At 35.0% G+C, this 25,467-nt stretch overlaps 1 protein-coding gene across 1 annotated transcript in view; it reads left to right on the top strand.

Annotated features, from left to right (window-relative positions):
* LOC112045770 (uncharacterized) overlaps nt 1-25,467 on the top strand; it is a 128,821-nt gene that overhangs the window by 78,025 nt on the left and 25,329 nt on the right. The gene's annotated exons all lie outside the window — the stretch shown is intronic.

The following is a 25,467-nucleotide window of genomic DNA, read 5'->3' as shown; positions in this document are numbered from 1 at the left end:
CGCTGGCCATTTGGACGGCACTGTAAAAGGTGCGGGCTCCTGTTTTCTTGAGAAGATCCGATCATCAGGTTGGAGATCTACCTCGTGGCCGTTTGCCTTCCACATTTCCCACCACAATAATGTTCTCCAAATTGTTGTTACCACGGCGTGTGATATGTCCAAAATAACTGAGAATGCGCTGTAGACAGATGGTTGAGAGACGTGTTTTGATTTGAAGCTGTGAAAGCATTGATACAATTTTACATCAGATAAAATTTGTTCGATCCGTATGATACGAAACAGTGGGCGCACTTGTTTGACTTTCTATGCAAAGAATACTCAAATCCATTTGATGCGATGCGTTCATTGAAATGATGCGTCCATTGAAGTGATGCGTCCGACACGTACGATGCGGATCTGTGGACGCCCGCCATTAAACAGTGAAATATGAGTTTTACAGAGTAAATTAAGATTTTTGTAGAATGAAATAAGGAAAAGGATATACGTATAAGCCATACGCCTTAAAATCGTTCCTTCATAAAACTGCTTAATTTCCATGTTTCTTTGTTAGTAGGCATGGTTTTTTGCTCATGACATCTGTTTCAACAGTACCTACTATAAAAAAAAACAAATTGGACCCATAACAAATCAAAGTGACATTTTCAATTATTAATCGTGCCATACAACATTTTTTGTGGATCATTTAGCACATACGTTTCATTATCGTGATGGTTTTTTTACGCCATGGCTTAATGATGTATGTGTTACATATTGGTGATATAGTGACATCATAAATAATGTTGTCTCGTATGAATTATTTGCGTGTCTAGTTTTTATTCAGCGAATCTAATGGGCGTTCGTAACCAGGATACATTGTAACACATGTAGCCACGAGTAACTATGGCTTGAGGCGTAAATATACTCACCTTATTCAAATCCAGTCTCAGATTGTGATTCTTAGTTTAGATCTGTATTTGCAGAATAAAGAACAAATAATCTTGAGGATTTTGAAATAAATTGAAATTTTAAAAATAAAATAAATTTAAAATAAATAATTTTAAAAATAATTGGTAAAACTGTAAAGTGAAACTAGCGCGACACCACTTTTTCTATAAAGTGATGTCCTGTCCTGATCAATCTTAAATGTACGCCTCGTATAACAACAATTTTAGAGAGAAACACTGCAATGCTCGGCGGCCCAAAAATGTAAAGCAGTAGTATTTTCCCGGAAGAGTTCTGTAAAAACCTGTACAACTATAGAGTTTTTAACAAAACAGAACAGAAAGATAGATAGTACATATTTATGACTGTTTATGGAAACATTTCTCCTGGACCTTGTTGTTTTAGAAGATTTTATATGCATTTTATGTTAGATAATATTTTGCAAGTACGCGGAACATATATGGCAAGAAGATAGCATGATTTTTTACACTTCCATATTCCTTAGCGACCATAAAAGTTAGCGCGTTAGATATATAAAACAAAAGGCTTTATCTCATCAGCACTACCATGTTATTAGCGCAGCGCTGATTAAACAATTATTTCAACAAAAAAGCCGGAACCGCACGATTGTGTGCTCCCCGTCGACCATTGTTACGACTAGGCTGACCATTGTTTTGACTTTTTATACCATGGCATCTACAGATGCTATTTGCAGAAAGACGTGACTGACTACAGTAATAGTGGCTGCTACAAATCTGTAGATTTTCTATATATACTAATATTATAAAGCTGAAGTATTTGTTTGTTTGTTTGATTGAACGCGCTAATCTCAGTAACTACTGGTCCGATTTGAAAAATTTTGTCAGTGTTAGATAGCCCATTTATCGAGGAAGGCTATAAGCTATTAATTATCCCCGTATTCTTACGGGAACGGGAACCACGCGGGTGAAACCGCGCGGCGTCAGCTAGTCTATCTATAAACGGTCTCGTTGGCCCAGCGTTTATGTGGCTTCAGATCACGAGGTCCTGGGTTCGAGCCCAGGGTTGGTGTATGTAATATTGAGTTTTTTTCTAAGAAATTATTTATAAAACATTTCAGCCTGGAGTAAAGAAGTTGGTGGTATTTCACTCCCATATCTCTGAGAGCACGGTAAGCCGGTTATTCAATAACATCTGATAGTGGTCGTTAAGTAATTTAACGTTATGGCCGCCAACCCTCATTAGAGCAAGTTAGTAAGTCTTAGATACGTATCCCGTTATGAGGTTTTCATAATGATGGTGTTACACAGTTAATGTCCATCATTAACGTGTAAATTACGTCAGGTAACACAGTAGTCATTTGTTTTGAATTAAGCCAGGATTTGGATCCTGGCCTATTTAACTGAACAAGACTTAAGCTAACTTATCTTAATAACTCTACATATAAATTACCCGCTGGCGCCGCGCGGTTACGATCGCGTAGTTGACGTTCCCGTATGAATACGGGGATAATATAGCCTATATATAGCCTTCCTCGATAAATGGGCTATCTAACACTGAAAGAATTTTTCAAATCGGTCCAGTAATTCCTGAGATTAGCACGTTCAATCAAACAAACAAAACAAACAAAATCTTCAGCTTTATAGTATTAATATAGATAATATTAATATAGATGTCCACGCGGAATGGTGGCAAAAATGGCTGTATTTTCGCGTTGGCCAGTCAGGCTGTTCTTCCACCAGTCACCAAACGAGGCAACTAGCCGCGGTAAAATAATTCGGAGAAATAATATATGAATAATGTAATATTTAACCAAGTACGCAGTAGGATGCTAAGAAACCTTAACCCATAAAGTTCGACATAGCTCACAATAAACAGTGACGTGTGGTATGTCTGTTTGCACTTCATACCATCCTCCACAAACGCCTACCACTAAACTGACTAATTACATTTTCAACTTTATTTTCATTACATTAAAGTTAGTAATATAGTTTCTGAGATTTGTATTTAGGTGGGTACTTTAGTTATGCAAGGTTCATCGAAACAGTTTTTCGTGGAAGCGAAATATTTATTGCGAGGCAGGTTTTAGAATGAGCTGTGAATCCCAAAGAGAACAAACATCGGTATAATCGTGTTTTAGGTAGGCAATGATAAAAGATGGAAGTTAAACGGATCAAAAAGAGAGAAATGAACATTCGGTGGTGTCTTTTTTTTATTCTGTACATGTTAGCCCTTGACTGCAATCTCACCTGATGGTAAGTGATGAAGCAATCTAAGATAGAAGCGGGCTAACTTGTTAGGCGTAGGATGAAAATCCCCACCCATTTCGGTTTCTAGATGACATTGTACTGGAACGCTAAATTGCTTGGCGGTAAGTCTTTGCCGGTAAGGTGGTAACTAACCACGGCCGAAGCCTTCCACCAGCCAGGCCTTTACCAAATCAGAAAACCTCAATCAGCCCAGCCGGGGATCAAACCAAGGATCTCCGTCTTGTAAATCCACCACGCACCACTGCGACACGGAGGCCGTCAAAACATGTGTTGCCGAAATATATATATATTTTTTATTTATTTGGTTAACCAACAACCTTACATTTCTGAAAAGCTATATTTTAATAACATAGGTAACAAGGCAATACGTTTGGCCACTTATAGGTTAATACTACATGCTCTAAATAATAAGATTATCTTTATAATTATAATACTAATTAAAGTTAAACAGTTTTACAGCTATACATAGGTAAAAGAATATAGATACAAATTAAAAACAAAAAAACCGATACATTTAAATGAACAAATATAATTTAAAATATAAATTAAAATGTAATAGGACTAAAATATATTAATAGCTACACGCATTTCCTTTTTGAAATTGGCAAGGGACCCATTATGAAACTTTTTGTATAATTTTCATATTCTTGAGATTGGCGAGTTTGCACCCATAACTAAATATACAGGCTTTTTGTATTGTTAAGTGCATAGAATGTTTTATTATAGTTTTGTATATGTATAATGTCCTCGTTTCGTTGTTTTATTCCTATAAATTAAACCAATCTTGTAGAATGTAAATTCATTCCACTTGAAAACATGATGAAAGGACGTATAAAAATGTATCAGGAATTTAGAAAGCGGTCGTCCTTGGAAGTAAAAGTAAGTGAAAGTGTTCCGGAGATTACGACTTAACGACTTAACCTTTTTACAATGTGACCTAAAATATTCCTTTCGAAGATAACGAGTCAAGCTCGTTATCTTTAGCGAGCTTATTTGGTGTTAAGTGATAATGTTAGTGGGCTAAAACTGAGCTTGTTTTTTGTTTAATACGATTAACTACTCAAACGATTTAAAAATTCTTCAAACGTTAAACGTCAAACGAAAGCTACATCTTCACTGAGTAATATTGTATGTCCGTATTCTCCCGGGAACAGAAACTAAAAGGGGGAAGTCGCAGGCCTCTGGTAGTCACACTAATATTATAAAGGCGAAAGTTTCTGTGTAAGTGTGTGTGTATGTTTGTCCCTTCTTTACGGTGCGATTCTAGATAGTATAGTAGATCTACTAAAGCGATTTGGCTGAAATTTGGAATGGAAATAGTTTTTTCTCTAGAATAGTACATACGCTACTTTTCATCCCTTGGAAATTTTGGGGTTTGTGAAAAACTGAATTCCATGTGGAAAAAGTCGCGGGCGTCCGCTAGTAATTCATAAGTCTGACAATTTTGTACAGCATATAGACCACAACCGCTTGGGGAATCCGTGCTCTATGGTTTCCTGTAATACTCGGAGTATGGTTTGTCTATTTGATCTTTTTATGTAGTGAATAGAACCTATACAGCGCGGCGAAAGTTTCGTAGCTTTCATGTTGGAGCTACGAAACTTTCCTGTGGTCATTATAATATAAACATTTAAGAAAAAGTAAACAAAATCAAGCATACCACGTTATTTTTGGTAAGGACGCAGGCCGGTCGTTTGTGTCGTTGCGATGCTCTCGTGCCTCAACGGCCACGTTGTGGTCAAAGACCCACTGCTATGTGTGCAGTTTATATCTATACTAATATTATAAAGAGGTAAAGTTTGTAAGTTTGTAAGTTTGTCACATTTTTTAAATGAAAACAATTTTTCAAATCGGTCCAGTAGATCCAGAGATTACCTCCTACAACCACACGAACTTTACCTCTTTATATTATTAGCATAGAAGTCTCTATTTCTCTTGGTCTCGAAGGACTGAACCGATTTTGCTAAGGGTAGGAGTAAGATAGAGAAGTTACAGGGTAGGGTAGGGTACGGGTAGGGAAGCGTAGGGGTAGTGTAGGGGTAGGGTAGGTTTAGGGCCGGATTTAGGGTAGTGGTAGGGTAGGGGTAGAGGTAGGGTAGTGGTAGGGTAGAGGTACGGGTAGGATAGGGAAGTGGTAGGGTAGGGGTAGGATAGGCGTGAGATAGGGGTACGGGTGGGATAGGGGTAGGAAAGGGATAGGGTACGGGGAGGGTAGGGGTAGGATGGGGGTAGGGTGTAGGTAAGGTAGGGGTAGGGTAGGGGTAGGTTTGGGGTAGGGTAGATGTAGGGGTTGGGTAGGGTAGGGTTGGGGTAGTGGTAGGGTAAGGGTAGGGGTAGTAGTAAAGTTGACATCAAAATTTACGCGGACGAAGTCGCGGGCGTCCGCTAGTCATTTTATATTTTTAATAGCTTTATGGCTTTCTATCGCTCAGATTGTTTGTCTACGCAATTTACCCCATTTTGGTATTTATGCCCACTGCAGTAATTGAGGAAAATTTCGTGTAAACATTTTTTTAAATTAAGTAAAGTAAATAATATAAATCGAACGAAATACGAAACGAGGAAATCCGTAGGAAGACGAAAATAATTAATGTAGCCCAAAGGATTAGTAATCTGAAGTGGCAATGGGCGGGCCATATCTGTCGTAGAATAGGCAGACGTGTTCTGGAGTGGAGACCGCTTACCAGCAAACGCAGCGTAGGACGCCCTCCAGCTAGATGGTCCAACGACATCAACAAGGTAGTGGGAAGTGGCTGGATGAGGAAAGCGGAGGATCGTGTGTGGTCCAGCAGTGGATGAATACAGGCTGTTGATCAAAAAATAATATAAATAACAAATCTTTAGTATAATATCGTTGGACATAAGTTAATTTCGCAACAATGCAGGAATATTACAAAGGAACACGTAAACAAGGAAAAGATATAAACATAGCGCTTGTCGGAAACGCGAAGATTCCACGCGTCTGCAGTCATAAAGTTGAGCCATCACGACTCCATGCGAGCACGATGTCGAAAATGATGGCTATAAAACAATATTAAAAATAACCATATATACATACATTATATATACATTTATAGCACATATATAGTGTGTAGTCGCAGGATTCACAAGCCATTTTATGTGCCCCGAAATGGGAGCCCGTGACGCATCACTACGCTACGCTGTGCGTGTCGGCGAGGGAAATTTGCTTAGCTCTTACGCTTACATAGGCACAGAAGCGGCTTATGTTTGTAGTGAAAGATTGGTGTGATGCTGCGACAGAGGTATGGGTACCAAGTAAACTAGCTTCCTTCATAAGACTGCATCGTCACATAACATCTGATATGATCGTAGTCAAGGGCTAACTTGTCATTGAAAATGAAATTATAGTAACTCTTACTAGAGTAGAGTAACTGGCAATAAAAAGAGCAACTGCTGAGTTTCTCTGCCTTCCGAACCGGTGGTAGAGTCACTAGTAAAGAATACATTATAGTAAAAGTACACTAGTTACAAACAGGCAAACAGTCAAACATAAGAAACTAATGCACACTTAAAAAGTGCTTGTAAACTACTTGAAGTAAACTTCACCTTCTTGAAACTTCACCACTTCAACTTCACCGCGACTCTCAACCTGTATACTGTATATGTGTGTAAGTGTTACTTAGTTTACCTGGCTGAGTTCGTAATGGCTTTCTGTTCAGGTTGGGCCTGAATGAAAATTCCTCACTTCTGCCCAATTTAAGAAGGATGAATGAAACAGCGTCATAGGGATATTAATAAAACAAAAATTTAGATCAAAAGATGATTCAGATGTTGTTCTACAGAACACTCGGTCACTGGTCAGCGATATAATGATAAAAATGTAGTAGTATTACCTTATAAGGTTAAAAATTACAATCTTGATTTATAAAGTTATGTACGAGTTTCCGAGAGACTGACTAAGTAGATGGTAAATATAATCGATAGTTATGTTAACAGACAATCAACTTGAAACGGTTTATCCAAACAAAGTTTTGGTATAACGTTGCCGTAGTGTCTAATCTCTAAGATTAAACAAAAGCTGGTGGAATAAGTAGACATGTTTGAGGTTAGGATCTTACTGAATGTAAAAACGATCACAGCAAATGAAACAAAGATATTTTACACTGCAATAGTGGCTTAAATTACGTGTAATTTCAGCTTATTATCTTAGTAAGAACATTAACTAAGAAGATAAAAAAGCCATTTTGTATAATCTATCTATCTATCTCTGCGTTATGGATAAACTTCATAATGGCCCCGTTATATGGAGAAAAGTGTTTTAAATTGATCACTCAGTATTAAACATTTAACGGACGATTAATAACTTAATCAATGCTTTAGTTACCCACAGTAAGCCACACCCTCTATGAAGAATTATTTTATGAATTTCTCAGAACATATTTGGTACGATTATAAACTATGTCAAACGCCTACGCTTATGATAATTATAATTAGCATAAAATGTATTACACCGTGAGACCTAATTTACCTATCTATATATTTTTTTACTAACTCCAAAGAACGAGGGTGTTTTACTTATGATTTTTGCATGTTACTTAAGTTTTTATCAATTTTGTACCAAGATAAAAATATAGGTACAGTTTGCTAATCAATTGTTTCTACCTCTGTCAACTCATAGCTCACAAATATCGGCATAGACCCAAATCTTTTTGTTTGAAGCAAAGTTATGATAAAAATTAACAAAAATTTCAGAAATAAAATATTTTTTAATATCACGTAGGTATTTAATATTTATCTTCATAACGTAATCAGAGTTTTAAGTACAATTAAACTTTTTGTTTCTGCTAATATTTTAGTTTTAATCTAAACTTCTTTTACGGTCATCAGATTAAAGATTTACATTTGTGAATACATACATTTTATAAATAGGTAGATAACTTCAGGTAACATCTCCACGGCTAAGAACTCAGACTTAAATTCGAAATGTCTAGGGTTCGATGCCGTGCATAAGACTGTCGTACCTAAATTAAGTACGTACTTTCACTACTTTCACTGAGAATGGGGAATATAATAAGATATAAAGTTATGGCTTATATTGTTAAAGAAGTATTAGAATTAGTACAAACATAAATTTCAAAAAAGATTTATATTATATTAAGATAAAAATGAATAGCCACCCACGCCTTGCTATCATAAAAATTATGTTCATAGTTCAAAATCAAAATCAAAAATCATTTATTTCAAGTAGGCTCAGTTTACAAGCACTTTTGACACGTCAGTTGACTATTTGTAAAGATTCTACCACCGGTTCGGAAGGCAGGTTCTGCTGAGAAGATACCGGCAAGAAACTCAACAGTTGCTCTTTTGAAAAATTCATACAGTATTATAATTTACAATTAATAACAATTACTGTTTACATTTTTTATAGTTTTACTTTCTGTGTGAAGGTGGAAGCTGATCCAACGACCTCCAAGCATCTTTATCATTAAGGAACTCATCAATGTTGTAGTACCCTCGACTAAGTAGATGTTTTTTAACACATTGCTTAAAGCTATGCATTGGCAGGTCCATCACAGTCTTGGGGATCTTATTATAGAAGAGTACACCCAAACCTACAAAAGATTTTTTTACTCTTTGGAGACGATATGCAGAAATAACTAACTTATGCCCGTGTATAGTAAGACGTGGGTTTAAATCTCCTTTTCGTTTGTACAAATTAATATTTTGTCTTACATATACTATACTGTTATATATATATTGACAGGCTACTGTTAGTATACCTATTTCTTTAAACTTTTGACGGAGGGACTCGCGTGATTTTAATTGATATATTGCTCGAATTGCTCTTTTTTGAAGAACAAATATAGATTGTATATCGGCAGCCTTGCCCCACAATAAAATACCGTAAGACATTACGCTGTGAAAGTACGCAAAATAAACAAGCCTAGCTGTATCAACATCAGTAAACTGTCTTATTTTTCTCACGGCAAATGCCGCTGAGCTAAGTTTACCAGACAGTTTTTCTATATGAGCACCCCACTGAAGTTTACAATCCAAGGTCACTCCCAGGAAAACTGTGGAACTCTCCATTTCCAGTGTTTCACCATCGATCATTATAGACTTATCTAATTTTTTAACATTTGGCAATGAAAACTCAATACATTTAGTTTTCTTGGCATTCAAAAGTAGATTATTTGCAGTGAACCAATGCGACACATGCGATATGGCACGGTTTACGTCGTCAGAGTTATCTTTATTTCTGTCGGACTTAAAAATTAAGGATGTGTCATCAGCAAACAGTACAATCTCACATATGCCGCTGACATGGTATGGTAAATCGTTTATGTACACTAAAAATAGAAAAGGACCCAGAATTGAACCCTGTGGGACGCCCATTATGGTAGTTTTGTTCTCCTTTTTGGGAATAAAATCAGATATATATCATTTCCGATTTTTTTGCAACAAAAATATTTAGGATGACATAAAACTAATATTTATCTCAGTCTACGTTTTTTAACTCCGGTACAGATTTAGATTTATTTTTGTTTCACTTTTAGTGTTAAGTGTTCAGTGTAGCTTTTTGGGGGTAGACCATCTAGTGGTACAGCGCAGTGAAGACTTTTACAATATATTTCGAAAATGTTTTCTAAAGTTAAATACCAACCTGTCCTAGTATTTTCAGTAATAATCAAATATTAAGATTATTGATCCAGCTTGCCTATTCACTAATTTGGCCTTTATTAGCACTATTAACCTTTTAAAACATCAAATCAACTGAGAAATGTTATTTACCTACTGTATCATACCCACAAAGGGTTATCAGCAAGCAGCGGATGACAATATAGAATCTCAATTAAGAGTATGTCAACGTACATACATCAAAGTTAGTGAATTAGCCTGCAGGTTTATATGCTTCTTGACATTTTCCATACAACAAGTGTATTTTACTCTAATAAGTAGGTATTCTGAAGTGGTCGGATTGAAAGGCGTCGACCTCTGGCGGGTAATTAATTCTGTTAGCTTTTCCGTTAATGCTAACTAGGCAACCGTGTATTAAGACTGCAGTTAGTAGTTTAGTACATTATATATGTCTTACATAATTTTTACCTACTGTTGAATGGTAGTAGGGAAATGTGGAAGGCAAACGGCCACGAGGTAATCTCCAACCCGATGGTCGGATCTTCTGAAGGAAGCAGGAGCCCGAACCTTTTACAGTGCCGTCCAAATGGCCAGCGACCGTACTCGATGGAGGAGCATTGTAAACCAAACAATGACTCGCCAAGGTGGTCACGATCCTCAGCCATGAGGAACCGACTAGAGAGAGAGAGAGAATGGTAGTAGCTAGTAATGTATAAAATTCAAATTAAGTGATTATTTGTGTGTTCGAAATGAGGACCAAAATGATATTAATTATTATTATTTCAAAGAAAACCGACTATTTTTTATACATTATTGGACTCGGATTTGATGATGAACCGTTACAATGTCCCATTTAGTGTAATTTCATAAATAATAATATTAGTTTTAAACTGGTTTTATTTCAGTTTGATTGACAGTTGCATAATCATTAATTATTTTTATCGCGATATTCTCCCTGGATCAAAGTCTACGCGAATGCAACATCTAGTGAAGAAGTAAAATACGGCTTTAAACTTTAATAAAAATACTCGAAGTGCATTTTCGTTACAAGAACAATAAATATAATTTAATTTATACTCGTAAACAATACTATCTACTTACCTAGTGTAATTCATAATACGAGTAGACTGTAGGTAATATTTTCAGTTTGAGGTCTTTACTGCATGTGTAGGACTGACCCTATTATCTAGTGTTAATATATAACACAAATATCATACAATATGCCTACTCATTTGAGTCAATATTTGAGTACTACATACATACATACACTACAGTTTAGCCATATGTGACCTCAATACTTGCCCCGACCGGTTGGGCACCTTGCAGCTGATTTATTAGCTATTTGAGTACCTACCACAATTTTGATTAGCATATGCATGCAGGTATCAAAATGACTAGAATTATCCTTCTTACTACCTGACGTTGTGTTGATACGTATTGTGATGACCTGGGTTCATCAAAATTTCGAGTATTTTTTTACCTTTCTTCTGATATGTATAAGTACATCTACTTCAGCGACGCTGATTTAGTGGTATGCTTACGTGTCTTCGCATCACGAGGTCTAGGGTTCGAGTCTCTGAAATAGAGCATTTTACTTAAATTTTCCTATAACTTGTGCATGCAGTGCATCGCCCCCGAACCTCGGAGGGACGTTATCCCGTCGGTCACATAAAAATATAACATAACCATCGAATTCATTTGATATACTAATGCTAATGACCCTAATGTCATAAAGAGTTCGAGGTTATTAAACGTGACCCTAGTAATTTTGACCCTCTGCTTGATTATAGTGCAGTCGACAATTGACATATTGTACAAATTATATAATGTCACATAATACTACATAACTCAAGTTCAAATCAAAAGGTTACGAACTGTTGACCTCAAATTGAACCTCACATAGTTAACTTAGTGATAAGTGTCCGAGGCTACGTTGTTTGAGAATAGATAATATTTAAAAATAATATAAAATGTACTTACAAAGATGTTTAGATGCAATCGGATTTACCTTCCCACGAGAAAGAACACAAACAAATAATCACTATTATTCATTCACAACTTTTTTGGTAAATAAATATTGTTTCTGTGTCGAGCTTAATTATTTTAAGTGATTATTTTTCAAAGAACGATAGGTTCTATAGAAGAAACTCATAACTTTCTGTTAACATTTTTTCACCCTTAAATTGGGTATTTTGTTTTTTTTTTATTTGACACAAATATTTAATATCTGACATACTTGTAATTGCAGCCCAACGCAGGCCAAAAATAAAACGTGTAAAAATTACTTCTACAATTTATGATATTACTCTTTAGAGACTAAACCCAGAAGAAAGATTATTGATATTACTAAGCTTTTCTAAAACAGTTAAGTTTGCGATAGACATCGTTCGCTTTCTATTTAACAAAGACGTCGGAAACCCAGTTTCTGTTGACAGTTTGCCAATTTGCATGTTACGAGTACCTGCTAGTGACAATTTGATGCATAAACAAATACCAATTATTTCATGATTTTGGTCTAGTTTCTGTTAGAAAGTTGTCAGGTACCTACTTCTAGATTTTTTTCAATTCACAACCTGACATTACCTGGGCAAAACAGTTGTATGTTTTAAGTAGAGCATTTTTTTTCATTATTATTATTCTTTACAAGTTAGCCCTTGACTACAATATCACTTGATGGTAAGTGATGATGCAATCTAAGATGGAAGCGAGCGAACTTGTAAGGAGTATGATGAAAATCCGCACCCCTTTTCGGTTTCTACAAGGCATCGTACTGGAACGCTATATCTCTGGGCGGTACGTCTTTGCCGGTAGGGTGGTAGCATACCACCTCTGGACCAATAAAGAAACCTCTTTCGGCCCAGCCGGGGATCAAACCCAGGACCTCCGTCTCCTAAATTCACCACGCATTCCGCTGCGCCATGGAGGCCGACAATACAAATCTTTAAGCTCCTTAGTCCTCACCAACTGTGATTGTAACAAGTTTGATTTTGGAACTGGAATGGTTTAGTGGTTTCAGCCTAGATAGGACAATACTCTGCGATGTGTGGCATAACCCAAAATAATGGCCCAGCTCAGCATAATGCTACGTGACCATTAATAGGACTCCTATATTCCAAATAGGAATATTTTGAAGATAGAAGTGTTCTTTTTGACTGACATTGACAGTCGTGTCGCCCTCTAGTGAGCGCAGCGCGGTGTCAAATGTATTGTCTGCGACAGTTGATACTCAGTTACGTGGAAGTTACGTATATTTCGTAACACTCTCCCATTGTGCAGAGCTCGCGACAAAAAATGCCATTGAGATGTAAATGTGTACTGTTTAAAGATGTAACTTTTTTGAAGGTAGAAAGAAATGCCGCGTTTGGAAATCGAATGTATTTGGTACAACGACACATCTTTAAGAGTAGTAGAGCTCTTACAAACAGAATTCGAAGTTGTCACGTATATTTATGTCGCTAAGAGCAGCTGTATTTGCCGGTGAAATTATTTTCACATGAAGTTAAACATGGCAGGCTTAGGGCAGCATATTGTACTATTGACTGACCAAACAATATAAGTAACAAGTACGAATATAACAAGGGAAACATCTTTATAAATAGGTAAAGTGCTATATAGAAAGACTTAGGTAATTTAGTTTGACGAAGTTTTTTATAAGACACTTGAAATATGGCGATAAACATTTAAAGGACATGCTGACATCGAAAACGCTACTTCGTCTGTTTGAGACAAAACTAAACAACGTGTCGTGAAATATTCTTCTTTTATAGATCTACAAAAATGTCCACTTCACGAATAAGTAATAGATGCAATTCTACACCGATTTTGTGAGTCCGAGGGTCGATTGCATACTGTTTTATTATTGTCAATTCCTGTATTGTATTGTATTGTATATTTTAATTTAATAATAATATATAGCTTTCTAAATGTGATTGATCATCTTCATCAGACCAGCTCTATGGTACGTTGCATTGCCACTTACATAAGCATGCCAAATTGCAACACTATCGGATGTCAGCAAGTGATTGAAAAATAGATTGTAAATTATGAACGGAAGGACATAAAAACATTGCAAGCTCAAAAAAAGTCTTACGTTATCTCTTTTGAACATTATTACAAAGTGCCCTCTATTTAGAATACCTAATATCGCAACTGATATTTAAGTATAATATCATTTTATGACACGCTAATCTAGTCTTCAGGCATTTCTGCTATAATGTATTTCATTATTCATTAAATACCATTTCTATGGATATTAAAGATTCATTATAATACAACGTAACGTAAAATTTCGCAACATACATTATAGAAAATGTCCATTGCGTAATATGTACGTAGTGGCCATAGACACAGGCATACTTAGCATGCAATGCAGACGGTCTGTGGTAACGTTCACCGATTGTACAGACATGCTTAGGCGCTAATTCGATGCCGTTTGTATAATAATGGGGGTATTGTGAAGCAACTAATAATTTGCAGCTGTTGAGCGGTATATGGGTCAGTTATGTGGAATTTTCATAACAAATATACCAAATGCTTTGTTTTATACAAAACTCGAAGAACAGACAAAACTATATTAGCAGACACCTGTTACTCCGTTCGTATGAAATTCCGTTTTTCACAAAGACCGCTGAAACTATTAATTGTTCCAGGATAAAATGTATATGTTGTGATTCAAGATGCCATTTGTCACTGTACCAAAATTAATTTTCATTGATACAACTACTCAACCGTGACGTAACAGGCAGACTTTTCGTATTTACAACAGTATAGACAGACATTATTCGCTGATAATGTTGCTTTCAATGAACAAACTCACATTCAAATAGGTACATAATTTTAAGGTTTACTGCATATCAAAATCATCAAACCAGCATATATGGCCTTTTAATATGGCAAAAAAAGAAACTTAGATTATATCAATTAGTTTACTGATGTTATTTTAATAACGTAAGCATTCTATTTAAGGGTGCTGAATAAACAAGATAGGTTTTAAATTTATTATGAGGCCTGATTGGTAAAAAGTTTTTAACCCCGCTATGTGGCCTAGGTATCCTAACTGAGTTTTTATATATTAATATTCGATTTTTCGAGTAAAGCTGTATTATAAGGCTTATAGTTTCCATGTCACAGATCCACCACACTGCCAAATATACACTGAGGTGTTTCGGTTAAGAAATGCCAAGGAGGTTCAAAAGCAGGCAAGTTCCATTTTCGGAGTTCCTGTAATATAATAAACTGCCTGACTAATAATAGCTTTCCTCGATATATAGGCTATCTAACACTAAAAGAATTTTTCAAATCGGACCAGTAGTTCCTGAGATTAGGGCGTTCAATCAAACAAACAAACAAACTCTATATAATATTAGTTTATATAAACAAATGAATAAGTGAAATATTTAGTACAATATGATATCATGTATGTATTACCCAATATCTACAACTTGCATAATTCTTACATATGAATTACCGCAACCGAATCCTAAAACATACAACAAACATTAATTACTATAATTAAATATTTTACACTATTATGACTTCTATGTATTTGTGCATGAGATTCAAATTAGATTCCAATAATTTACTTGTGTGATGTTCATGCGGTAATACAAAGCACACAAATACAAATGAATTATTTACGGTAAAATAATTCGTAATATCATAACATCTGAGTGGAAAATCGTTTGAAAATATTAGTATTCTGCCTTCGCAATTTCGTATAATATAATTAATTTATGTATGACGTGAGTTTGTATAAATTAGTGTCGTCACTGCTTTCCTCATTGTTTCATCGTCACAATTTCCATAATATTTCTATAGCGTTTGACGGCCTCCGTGGCGCAGTGGTATGCGCGGTGGATTTACAAGACGGAGGTCCTGGGTTCGATCCCCGGCTGGGCAGATTGAGATTTTCTTAATTTGTCCAGGTCTGGCTGGTGGGAGGCTTCGGCCGTGGCTAGTTACCACCCTACCGGCAAAGACGTACCGCCAAGCGATTTAGCGTTCCGGTACGATGCCGTGTAGAAACCGAAAGGGGTGTGGATTTTCATCCTCCTCCTAACAAGTTAGCCCGCTTCCATCTTAGACTGCATCATCACTTACCATCAGGTGAGATTGTAGTCAAGGGCTTACTTGTAAAGAATAAAAAAAAAAAAGCGTGATTACCATGCGTGATGGGTTGAACTTTTTTATTACGCCGTGGATTGTCCAATCTATGAATATACACTTCAGACGTAGCTCTTAGAAGCCGTGCAGACTACTACAGTATTTTAATTGAGTAAGAACAATTTTTGGATTTACCTCCCCAAAACCGTTCGTACTCGATTAAAATACTAAAGTAGTCCGAACTAGGCCTAACCATTGCACGGTACTTCATAGATGCAAAAATGCCTACTATGAAGACTAGTAAATGGGACCTTCGAGTAAAACATAGGGTACTTTTTAACCCTAAAACTTAAAATTTAAGAATAAATTTTCCATTTTGTATAATTTGTAAGTTTAATACCTACTATAAATAATTATTAAACCAATGAGATATAAGTAAATCCGTATTATCAATAGTTAATTTTGACGAAACAAGTTATTAGGTTTCATGATAAACTAAATTCTCGCTAGGTCTATGTACTATGAACAGTTTTTGCGACTTTAAGTAAATATTTAATCAATTTCCACGGTCCGGCTTAAAATCAGTCGATTTCATTTATTACGAAACTTTTTTGAATCATTGATCTTATTCGTTATTATTTACTGGTAACAAAATAATTATCCTACTAATATTATAAACGCGAAAGTTTGTATGGATGTTAGTTTGGATGTTTGTTACTCTTTAACGCCGCAACTACTGAACCGTATTATCTGAAATTTGGAATGGAAATAGATTTTACTCTGGATAAACACAGGCTACTTTTCATCCCGGAAAAATCCATGGTTCCCGAGGGATTTGTGAAAAAATAATTTCACGCGAAGTCGCGGGAGTCCGCTAGTATTATTTCTTCTTTCTTTTAATTTATGTATTATTTCCAAGTTTTTATATTTTACCTAATAATTGTAATACCTAATATTCAAAGTACATTATTACTATACAATTTCCTAAATTCCTTGTACATACTCGAAAGAGTAATATTTATTTTCAATGACTATGTTGATGATGATTTTAAATTAATATACATTTTGTCTGTTTCAGGTAAATATTTCAATCTTCAATCCACAATATTGTTTGAGAAGGTATAGTTATAGTTAGTAGTTTAATATAAGGTGGGACTTTTGATATTTTCTGACAAATAAAAACAAAATACATTACAAAAATAAATTAAATGAATACAGAGTTTTTCAGTAAATCAAAATAACGCTGCGTGTTTTAGATATAAAAAAATTTCCACCCACTCCAAAAATTTAAAATGTAAGGACTAAAAAGCGAAAAATAACATAATATTTTGTTCTACCTGCTGATTAGTTGAAGGCGGTGCTAACCCGATGACACATTAAAAAAACCCGAATATAATAGATCCGAATTGAGTGCCGCCTAGTCTTCCGTTGAAGTCGGATTATTTTACTAAAAGGAAGGAAGTAAACTGTCAAAATTAAACAAAACACAGATGACGTAAGTGACAAGTGAAAGCGTCGCCAACAGTCGCCTCTCTGGTTGTCAAGACAACGGTTTTTGTGTAAAATATTTTCCCATGCGCTTACATAAACTGTACAAATAGCATTTTTGTATCATAATAGCTAGGCTATGTAATGGCCACTTTGGATAAAGCTTAATTTTAAACAAGTTAGCGCTGCGATCTCCCCTGATCGTGACGTCACAGTCAGCAGCGTTCTAAACGTTTTGTATTGATAACCCATATTGATGTGTGTTACGTAGCAATGCTAAATGTATTTGTTTGTATTTGTAGTACCTACGTATTTCCTGGTAGAGATGTAGGTATCTGAAATAAAGGCCTGAATTTACGGCAACAAAATCACAGGTTTCTTCAACATCTACTTGATACCTCCACGCTTTCTTACGAGATAAAGGATCTTAACAGACAGACAGACAGACGGACAAAAAAGTGATCTGATAGGATCACTTTTTTGTCCGTCTGTGGAGTTCCGTTTTGTTCTTTCAATGTACGGGACCTTAAAAATAAATAATGTTATCTAATTATAAACTATAAATAAAACGTGGACTCATATCTTTGATTGAGATAAACACTGTTCTGTAGATAATCACAATCAATCTGTAGGTGTGTCACTAACAATGTTATACGCACAAACTGATTGTTACCGTTATATTCAGTCATCAAATGTGTAGTTTGTCTGTCCGTGACGTCCGGTCTGATTCAGAACTTTTTGGACCGTGAAATGTTTATGTTGGCATGCCGATGTTACATAAAGTACTAATGGTATTTCTAGTTACGATATTTATATCACCTTTCACAATAACAAATATAAAAAATTATTAATAGTAGAGGTTTTACAGAAGAAACTTACTAAACGAATACATTTTGTCTTCTTTTTAGAATTAAAGATCTTAGTAGTTTTATCTCACAAAACACAAAATGTTCTAGCTCTATCTACGAGGTAAGCACAGCAAAATTGAACATATACGTACCTTCTTTAAGCGTTAGTAGCGATAAGTTTAGACTTTAAACTTAGACTAATACGTACGAGTAAAGTCCATTTAATTTTAAAGATAGTACTACCATACAGATAAAATCATAAACAGCTAACTGCAGCCCAAAGGTTAAATAAATAGAAATATTTCATCACATTATTTTAATGAAATCCGGTATGGTTTGAACAATTTGGGTAAGTTTCTCTTATTTGGGACGGCCTTCAACGTAAAATACATAAAATAATTAATTTGCGTCATAATTAATTTGTTCATAACTAAATGTTTAGTGAATTTATTGCGTCACGCTGTGTTGTGACGTAATATCGAGGGCACTGCGGTGCTCTCTGAAAGGATCTAGGTTCAATCTTTATAATTAAGTAGGTTTATCCCAAAAAGCTGAATTCTATGAGTTCTTTGGTCTATGTCATAACTCTTGAAGGTTAGATAATCTAAAAAAGGTTTTCATTTAGAACTGGTAATACGAGCAAACAGATAAGGCGTAGACCTTAAAAGTATACAAAATGTTCAATAGGTTTTAGTAATTAACCAGTTACGTGTTAGAAGCGCGAGTGTATTCCTTTTTGGACATTTTGCCTATGAAAACCTCCAGTACGGCGAGCGTTTTCCTTATAAAGTCGTTCCATATTCCTGGTATTGGCTGGCCAGGTGCCACACACCCTACCTTGCTGACATACCTAATGGATATTTTAAGGCTTTAGGGTGTTTTTCCACCAGAGATGTGCTACGCTACGTTGCTATGGATGCGTTTGTTATCCACCAATCATATTCAATGGTGCACATAACTTAGCATTGGTGGAAACGGATTGAACGAAGGTATGTTTTTTATGTGCTATATATAGTGTAACTTTAATGTGTCAGTTGTGTTAAATTGGAAAAATTAAACTTTTTCGTATCATAATCACACCAAACAATGAATATGCCATTGATTTTCTTTATAATTGAACATTGTCAAGGCAACATACGAGTATTTTGAGAATGCTCACGGAAACGTGAAACTTACGCACAAGGTTTGTGGTAAGGTTTTTGGGATCATGGCGTTGTCGCTTTGCTCTATAGTTTTTCCAAAAACATGAATCTCCTCAAAGTAATGCTTGCCTTTAATTCAATATTTACTTAATTTCAAATTAAGTTGTTAAACAAAATTGTCATTTAATATTAATTTATAATTCTGAAAAACAATACGATTAATCTAGATACTAATACAATAGCTGAAGAGTTTGTTTGTTTAGTTAAACGCGCTAATCTCAGGAACTACTGGTCCGATTGGAAAAAATATTTCAGTGTTAGATAGCCCATCTATCGAGGCTATATACTATCTCCTTATTCTTAGTGGTTATGGTAAACAAGAAATTATGTTTTGTTTCAAGAGATTAATACTCTACGCTGACGACGTGCAGGCGCTAGTACAAATATAAACATTATCAGCTAAGTATGTGCTGTACGTAGGTCGTAGGCACATATTTATAATTTCAATACCCACACGTATCACGTATGATCCGGTCAGGCCATTGTGCGTATGTAAATGCCCAATTGTATTGATCCGCGGCTGAGTGTTGCAACCCGCGTGCGACCGCGCATTGTTTCATTCCTTGCTTGTTACCACTTGCAACATATGTAGAACGTTTAAACCTTAATGGCTCCACGGTTAGGACTTGACTATAATCTGAGATAACTAGGGTTCTATTCTCGAACGGACGACGGAGTGTTGTCGCACCCTACAAGCGGGCTTTTCGGATCCGGATAAAAAGTTGCTTCGATTTCGGAGTAAAACTACGTTAAGGGTTTATCGGGTGTGGATGAGGTTGGCATCTATGATTATATCAATAAACACATGTATCAGTAATGAGTTTATCGAGGTTCAAAAGGTGAACCGCTGAGATGAGTCCGCAAGACACGAAAATGCAACGATTTTAGTTAAATTTTTTACACATTGGTATCTTTTTTTTATGTTGTAGGAAATTTATTCAACTTGATGTTTATAACTATTTACATTTTCTAAAACTAACTAAATTAACGAACTAAACAAACAAACAACAATATGAATAAAATAAAAAGAAAATGTAATAATAAATTTGGTATCTTAAAGCTATAGCAACACCTAACATTTTTTTCACTCCAAACGCAAGCCACGTCTGTAACTATGTAGCGTAAGAGCTAAGCTAATTATCGCACATTATTAACGCACACAAGCGTAATTATCGTAGCGTAGCGATGCGTCAAGGGCTCCTATTTCGGGGCACATAAAACGGCTTACGAATCCTGCGACTACACAATATCTATGTGTTATAAATCTATGATTGGTATCACATTTAAGTACTTTTCACTAGTGCCAATATTAATTACCCTTCAAACATAAATAACGATACAATATAGAAGCAAAAGTACTTCCATGATAGAGCTCTCTCTCAAACAGCCACAGTGCAGTTTTTACTCAATGCATCAGGCTAATAAAAAAGAATAAACCGCCTTTGGTTCAATTCCCACGAAATGTAAAAGTCGGTGTAAAGAATAGAAATTATTAGATTTCTTGTAATGGATTTCCGCGTGGAATCTTGAAGTGAAGTTAATCTTGGTTTAATTGGCTTTAGAGGTGGGAAATTCTCAACTTGGGAACGCACGGTGATAAGCCAGGGCTTAAGACTCATCAATGCGTTCCATCAGGAATGGTTGTAATCAAGCGCTATGAAAACTACTTACCTTAAAAACGGACATTAAAACAAACATTCTTGCATTTTGTTAATTAGTAACATACCTATATAAGAAATAGTTACCATTACATGAACGCTTTGACTTGTTCGGTATTGTTATTTTCTTTGAAATTAGTTAAAGTAGAACCTTTCCTGACAATACGCGTTAAAATAAAAAAGAAACGTTACTTTTTGTTTAAGTCGATTAAAAAAATAATAAAATAAAAACCAAGTCATATAAAAATGCCTCGGTAAAGAGTCTCTGAATAGAGTTTCTTTACCGAGACATTTAACTCGATTAAGGGGCAGACATACACCGAGATGTCTTGGGTTTGAACCCGCCCTGTTGGAATATTGTCGTACACACCCCTAAGACAATATTAATAGATTAGTGGAGGGGAAGGATCATTGGACAAAATTAATTTTAAACAATGTGGATAAAGTCACGAACGTAAATATTAAAGTTGAAACCATCAAAAACGTGATGTTTTTACAAATTTTGATGACATAATCAGTATTGCCTGCGCTTCGCACGACTGACTTTTATTCAAATTCACGCCGTTTTGACATTTATTGATCTTTCAACTTGTTTTATTTTTCCACTAGCAACCCAACAGGGCTTTGCACGGGTGTATGTAGATACTATATTTCAGCATTACTTGATGTGTACTGTTTACCAACAAACAAATTAAAATTAAGGGTATAAATTTCACACCTAATAATAATTGTAATTAAGTTTTTCTTGAAATAATGAAAATAAATTTGATTATTAAGATAATAATAATTAGATAATTATGGTTAATATATTTTGAATAAAATTTTTTATGGAAACCATACATGATTTTAAATAAATAAGTTATGAAATGACATGAGTTTTCTACCTTCATTTCTGATTTGTTTGTTGGTCAACAGTTCATGTTGAGTACGGCTGTAGTATAGAAACTATTATCATGATTAGTTAATTTTACAGAATATCTTTATGGCACAGCCCTATTTACTGTTTACCAACAAACCAATTACAAATGAGATGTGAGAATGAGAATTAGAATAAAAAAAATTCAGGTATGCAGGTTTCCTTACGATGTTTCTCTACTTAATGCATACGACTGAAAAGTAGGAGGTGAAATGCCTCGGACCGGATTCGAACCTGCGCCCTTCGAATTGAATTCGAATGTTCCACTGGGCTATCACGTCTTATCTACACGCCTCATTTTATAGTGGAAGCTATTTTTCGGATTACTATGTAATAAATTACATTTTTACGTGTCTATAGATATAATAATATCATTTACATTTTGATTGAACAATTTTTTTTTGTATTTATTTACAAACTTACACTAAGATAATATGAAAGCTCTTCTGATATTAGATGTCGTTATTTGCTACAAGTATTTCTCAGTGAATTGCAGTGATTCCACAGAAATAACTAAGCTAGAGTTTATTATATTTATTAGGAAGTAGTGGCCTTATAAAAGATAACTTATCAAATATCAGCAAAGCCCTGTTTGCTTTAGTAAATAGTATAGTAAATATACAACACAATAATTGACTTCAATGCCAATTGTATGTATTCAGTGAATAGCTTAGAGATTTGAGATAAAATCGTGCGTGCTACCAAAACCATGTTTTTTAGAACAGATCTATTAGAGTAGACAGCTGCTGTCTGCGCCGAGGAGTCTTGATCTAACTGGGCGATAACACTAACATTGCGGATCAAGGGACGTAACCTTTACGGCCGGATACCAAAATGTATTTACAATCAGGGTCATAGCATTTTTATGCGAGCAATGGTGTGGGTCACTTGATGTTAATTGATTATCATTCTCATTAGCAACGCACTGCAAACTACAAACTTTTATTGTTTTAACGTGTGACGGAGTGATCTATGATGGGAGTATCTATGTGTTATAAAACCAGAATGAAGAGAAATGCAGAAGAACCAACATAGTTTCCGATTTTGCACAATGCGTCGCTAAGCTGAAGAAGCAATAGGAGAAACATTTAGTTTGAAGAGCCGATGGATGTTGCGCTCACATGATGAAATAGCGAGCCCGCACTGGATACAGTAAGTGTTGGTTGACCACTCATAAGGTGAACTTAGGAAATCCAATGATTTGTAAGAAAGTCATGGTATTAGGATGTCTGGAGATATGTGTCCAGCTGTCGATGTTCATCGGCTGATTATGAAGATGGAACGGTTTAAGGATTTTAAAGTTTGCTGAAAATGAAACAATAGAAGATGTCATGTCACAGCAAAATTCGATAATACAATAAAACCTTTATATTTTTAATTCTCTCGAGATGTACATAAATTAAATAATTGTGTCAACATTCACTCTTTCTGAATTTATTATCACATTATTAAGATATGAGTGCTGATTAACTCTTTAACTTAACAAGTTTTACTTACTTCCTCAATATTACTTAATTAAGTTACACATAATATTGTATCACAGCATTTTTAGATGTACGATCTATAAGATCATAAAGACATGATTAATAAATCTATATTACTTAATAGACATTCAAATAACAATTAGATACCTAACATAGCGATCAATCTGCAATTAAATGGTTCACATAGTGATACAACTAGTTCAAACATCACTGTCAAATTAAACAATGTATCAATTAATCTTGATACTTATATCAAACTTCTATTGTACTCTAACAAGGGTCAAAATGGCTTAACGATGTTTGCTATAACAGAAATTACGCAAACGATCGCTTCAGATCGTGATCTGAATAAAATCGGAATGGGTTTCGCCTTGAACTATGCGAACCACTTGGAAATTCGACCATCTTTACATTTACTTATATATTTGTTACGTATACATAGGAAAATAACATTATTGTTATGTTTAAAAAATTAATTTAGATATTTTACATACATAACCTCAATCGCTCAAAGAGTCGGGCTTAACACCTAGAGATCAATAGTTTCGATCCGATATATCCATATATGGCTAATACTTTAGTGTATGTATTTATTTGTCGACGCTTACGGCACATTAATTATTATACATTTAAATTATAGCATAATATTCAAGATAGCTCTTTTGAAATGTCAAGTTTAACTTGAAGTTCACCCAGTTCTGTTGAGAAGAGTTGGCATGAAATTCAGCAGTTGGTCTTTTAAAATTGTCGTTGTTTGAAATATTCATCATCATTACCTACATAGCATTATTAATTCTGTTTTTATATGAAGATGAATGCTGCTCCAATTTACTTCAAACATCTTTAAGGTGAGGTGAGTTAGCTAGGAAACTTAAGTTTAAGGTTATAGTATTATAGGTTCTTTACTACTGAATGGATTTTAACATGATTTTCACAAGTAGAGAAAGCTGGAGCAATAGTCTGGTTTCGGTTGTAAGGAGCATAAGTTATCTGGAAAAAACACCCGGAAGAGTCCCGGGCGTCTGCTAATAAATAATAATAAGTCGACAGAAAGTATAATAATATGAAATGTCGCTAGTATTTGTTTTCTTGTTTTCATTGTATATAAATGTTAGACATAAATTATTGTTTTAAATTCCGATCTAAATTATATCTAAATGCCAGACTGACTCACACCTAATTTCTTATTAAAAGACCTAACATTAACAATAGAGATTGATTTGTCAGAATTTAATTTGACAAGTTCTTTTGTCAATAACAATCAGTATTACAAGAATAATAAGTACGATTATTTAATAGTTTTCTAATTAGTTATATATTATACATAATATAATTTGGTGTCTTGTCTTTCTTTAACCGACTTCAAAAAGGAGGAGGTTCTCAATTCGGTCGGTATTTTTTTTTTTTTTTTTTTTTTTTATGTATGTACACCGATTACTCAAAGACGCCTGGACCGATTTCAAAAATTCTTTTTTTGTTTGAAACGGTATAGTCCCCATTTGGTCCCATTGCCGTCATGACAAGATCTGATGATGGAATCCTGGAGAAATTGAGGGGAACTTTCGAAAATTATATCGGTGTCTAGTGTGTTCGTGAACTTTTCCATTTAGTGCCTTTCAGAAATACAAAATTATGAAGGTTTAAAATCGATCTGATGATGGAGTCATAAAACAGACGAGGGAACTCCTTGGCGATTTACAGCAGTTACCTTGTGTTTGGGCTTGATTAATTTGTCTTAATGAGAACTTTCCACATAGATAGGTTATGACTGTCATTTAGGGGTTTGGTGATGAAGACCAAGGACAATTAAGGGAACTCCTTAACAGTTAACAGTAACTACCTTGTGTTTGGCCTTGATTAATTCGTATTGCTGAGAACTTTCTACCTAGATGAGTTGTGTCTGTTATTAGGGGTCTGATGATGAAGACCAAGGTCAATGAAGGGAACCCCTTGACGGTTTACGGTAGCTACCTTGTGCTTGGGCTTGATTAATTTGTAT

The sequence above is a fragment of the Bicyclus anynana genome, chromosome 7 (genome assembly GCF_947172395.1).
Source record: "Bicyclus anynana chromosome 7, ilBicAnyn1.1, whole genome shotgun sequence".
In the NCBI taxonomy this organism is placed as follows: Eukaryota; Metazoa; Arthropoda; class Insecta; order Lepidoptera; family Nymphalidae; genus Bicyclus; species Bicyclus anynana.
The sequence above is the reverse complement of the archived record's forward strand: the minus strand, read 5'-3'. Positions and strand labels throughout refer to the sequence as shown.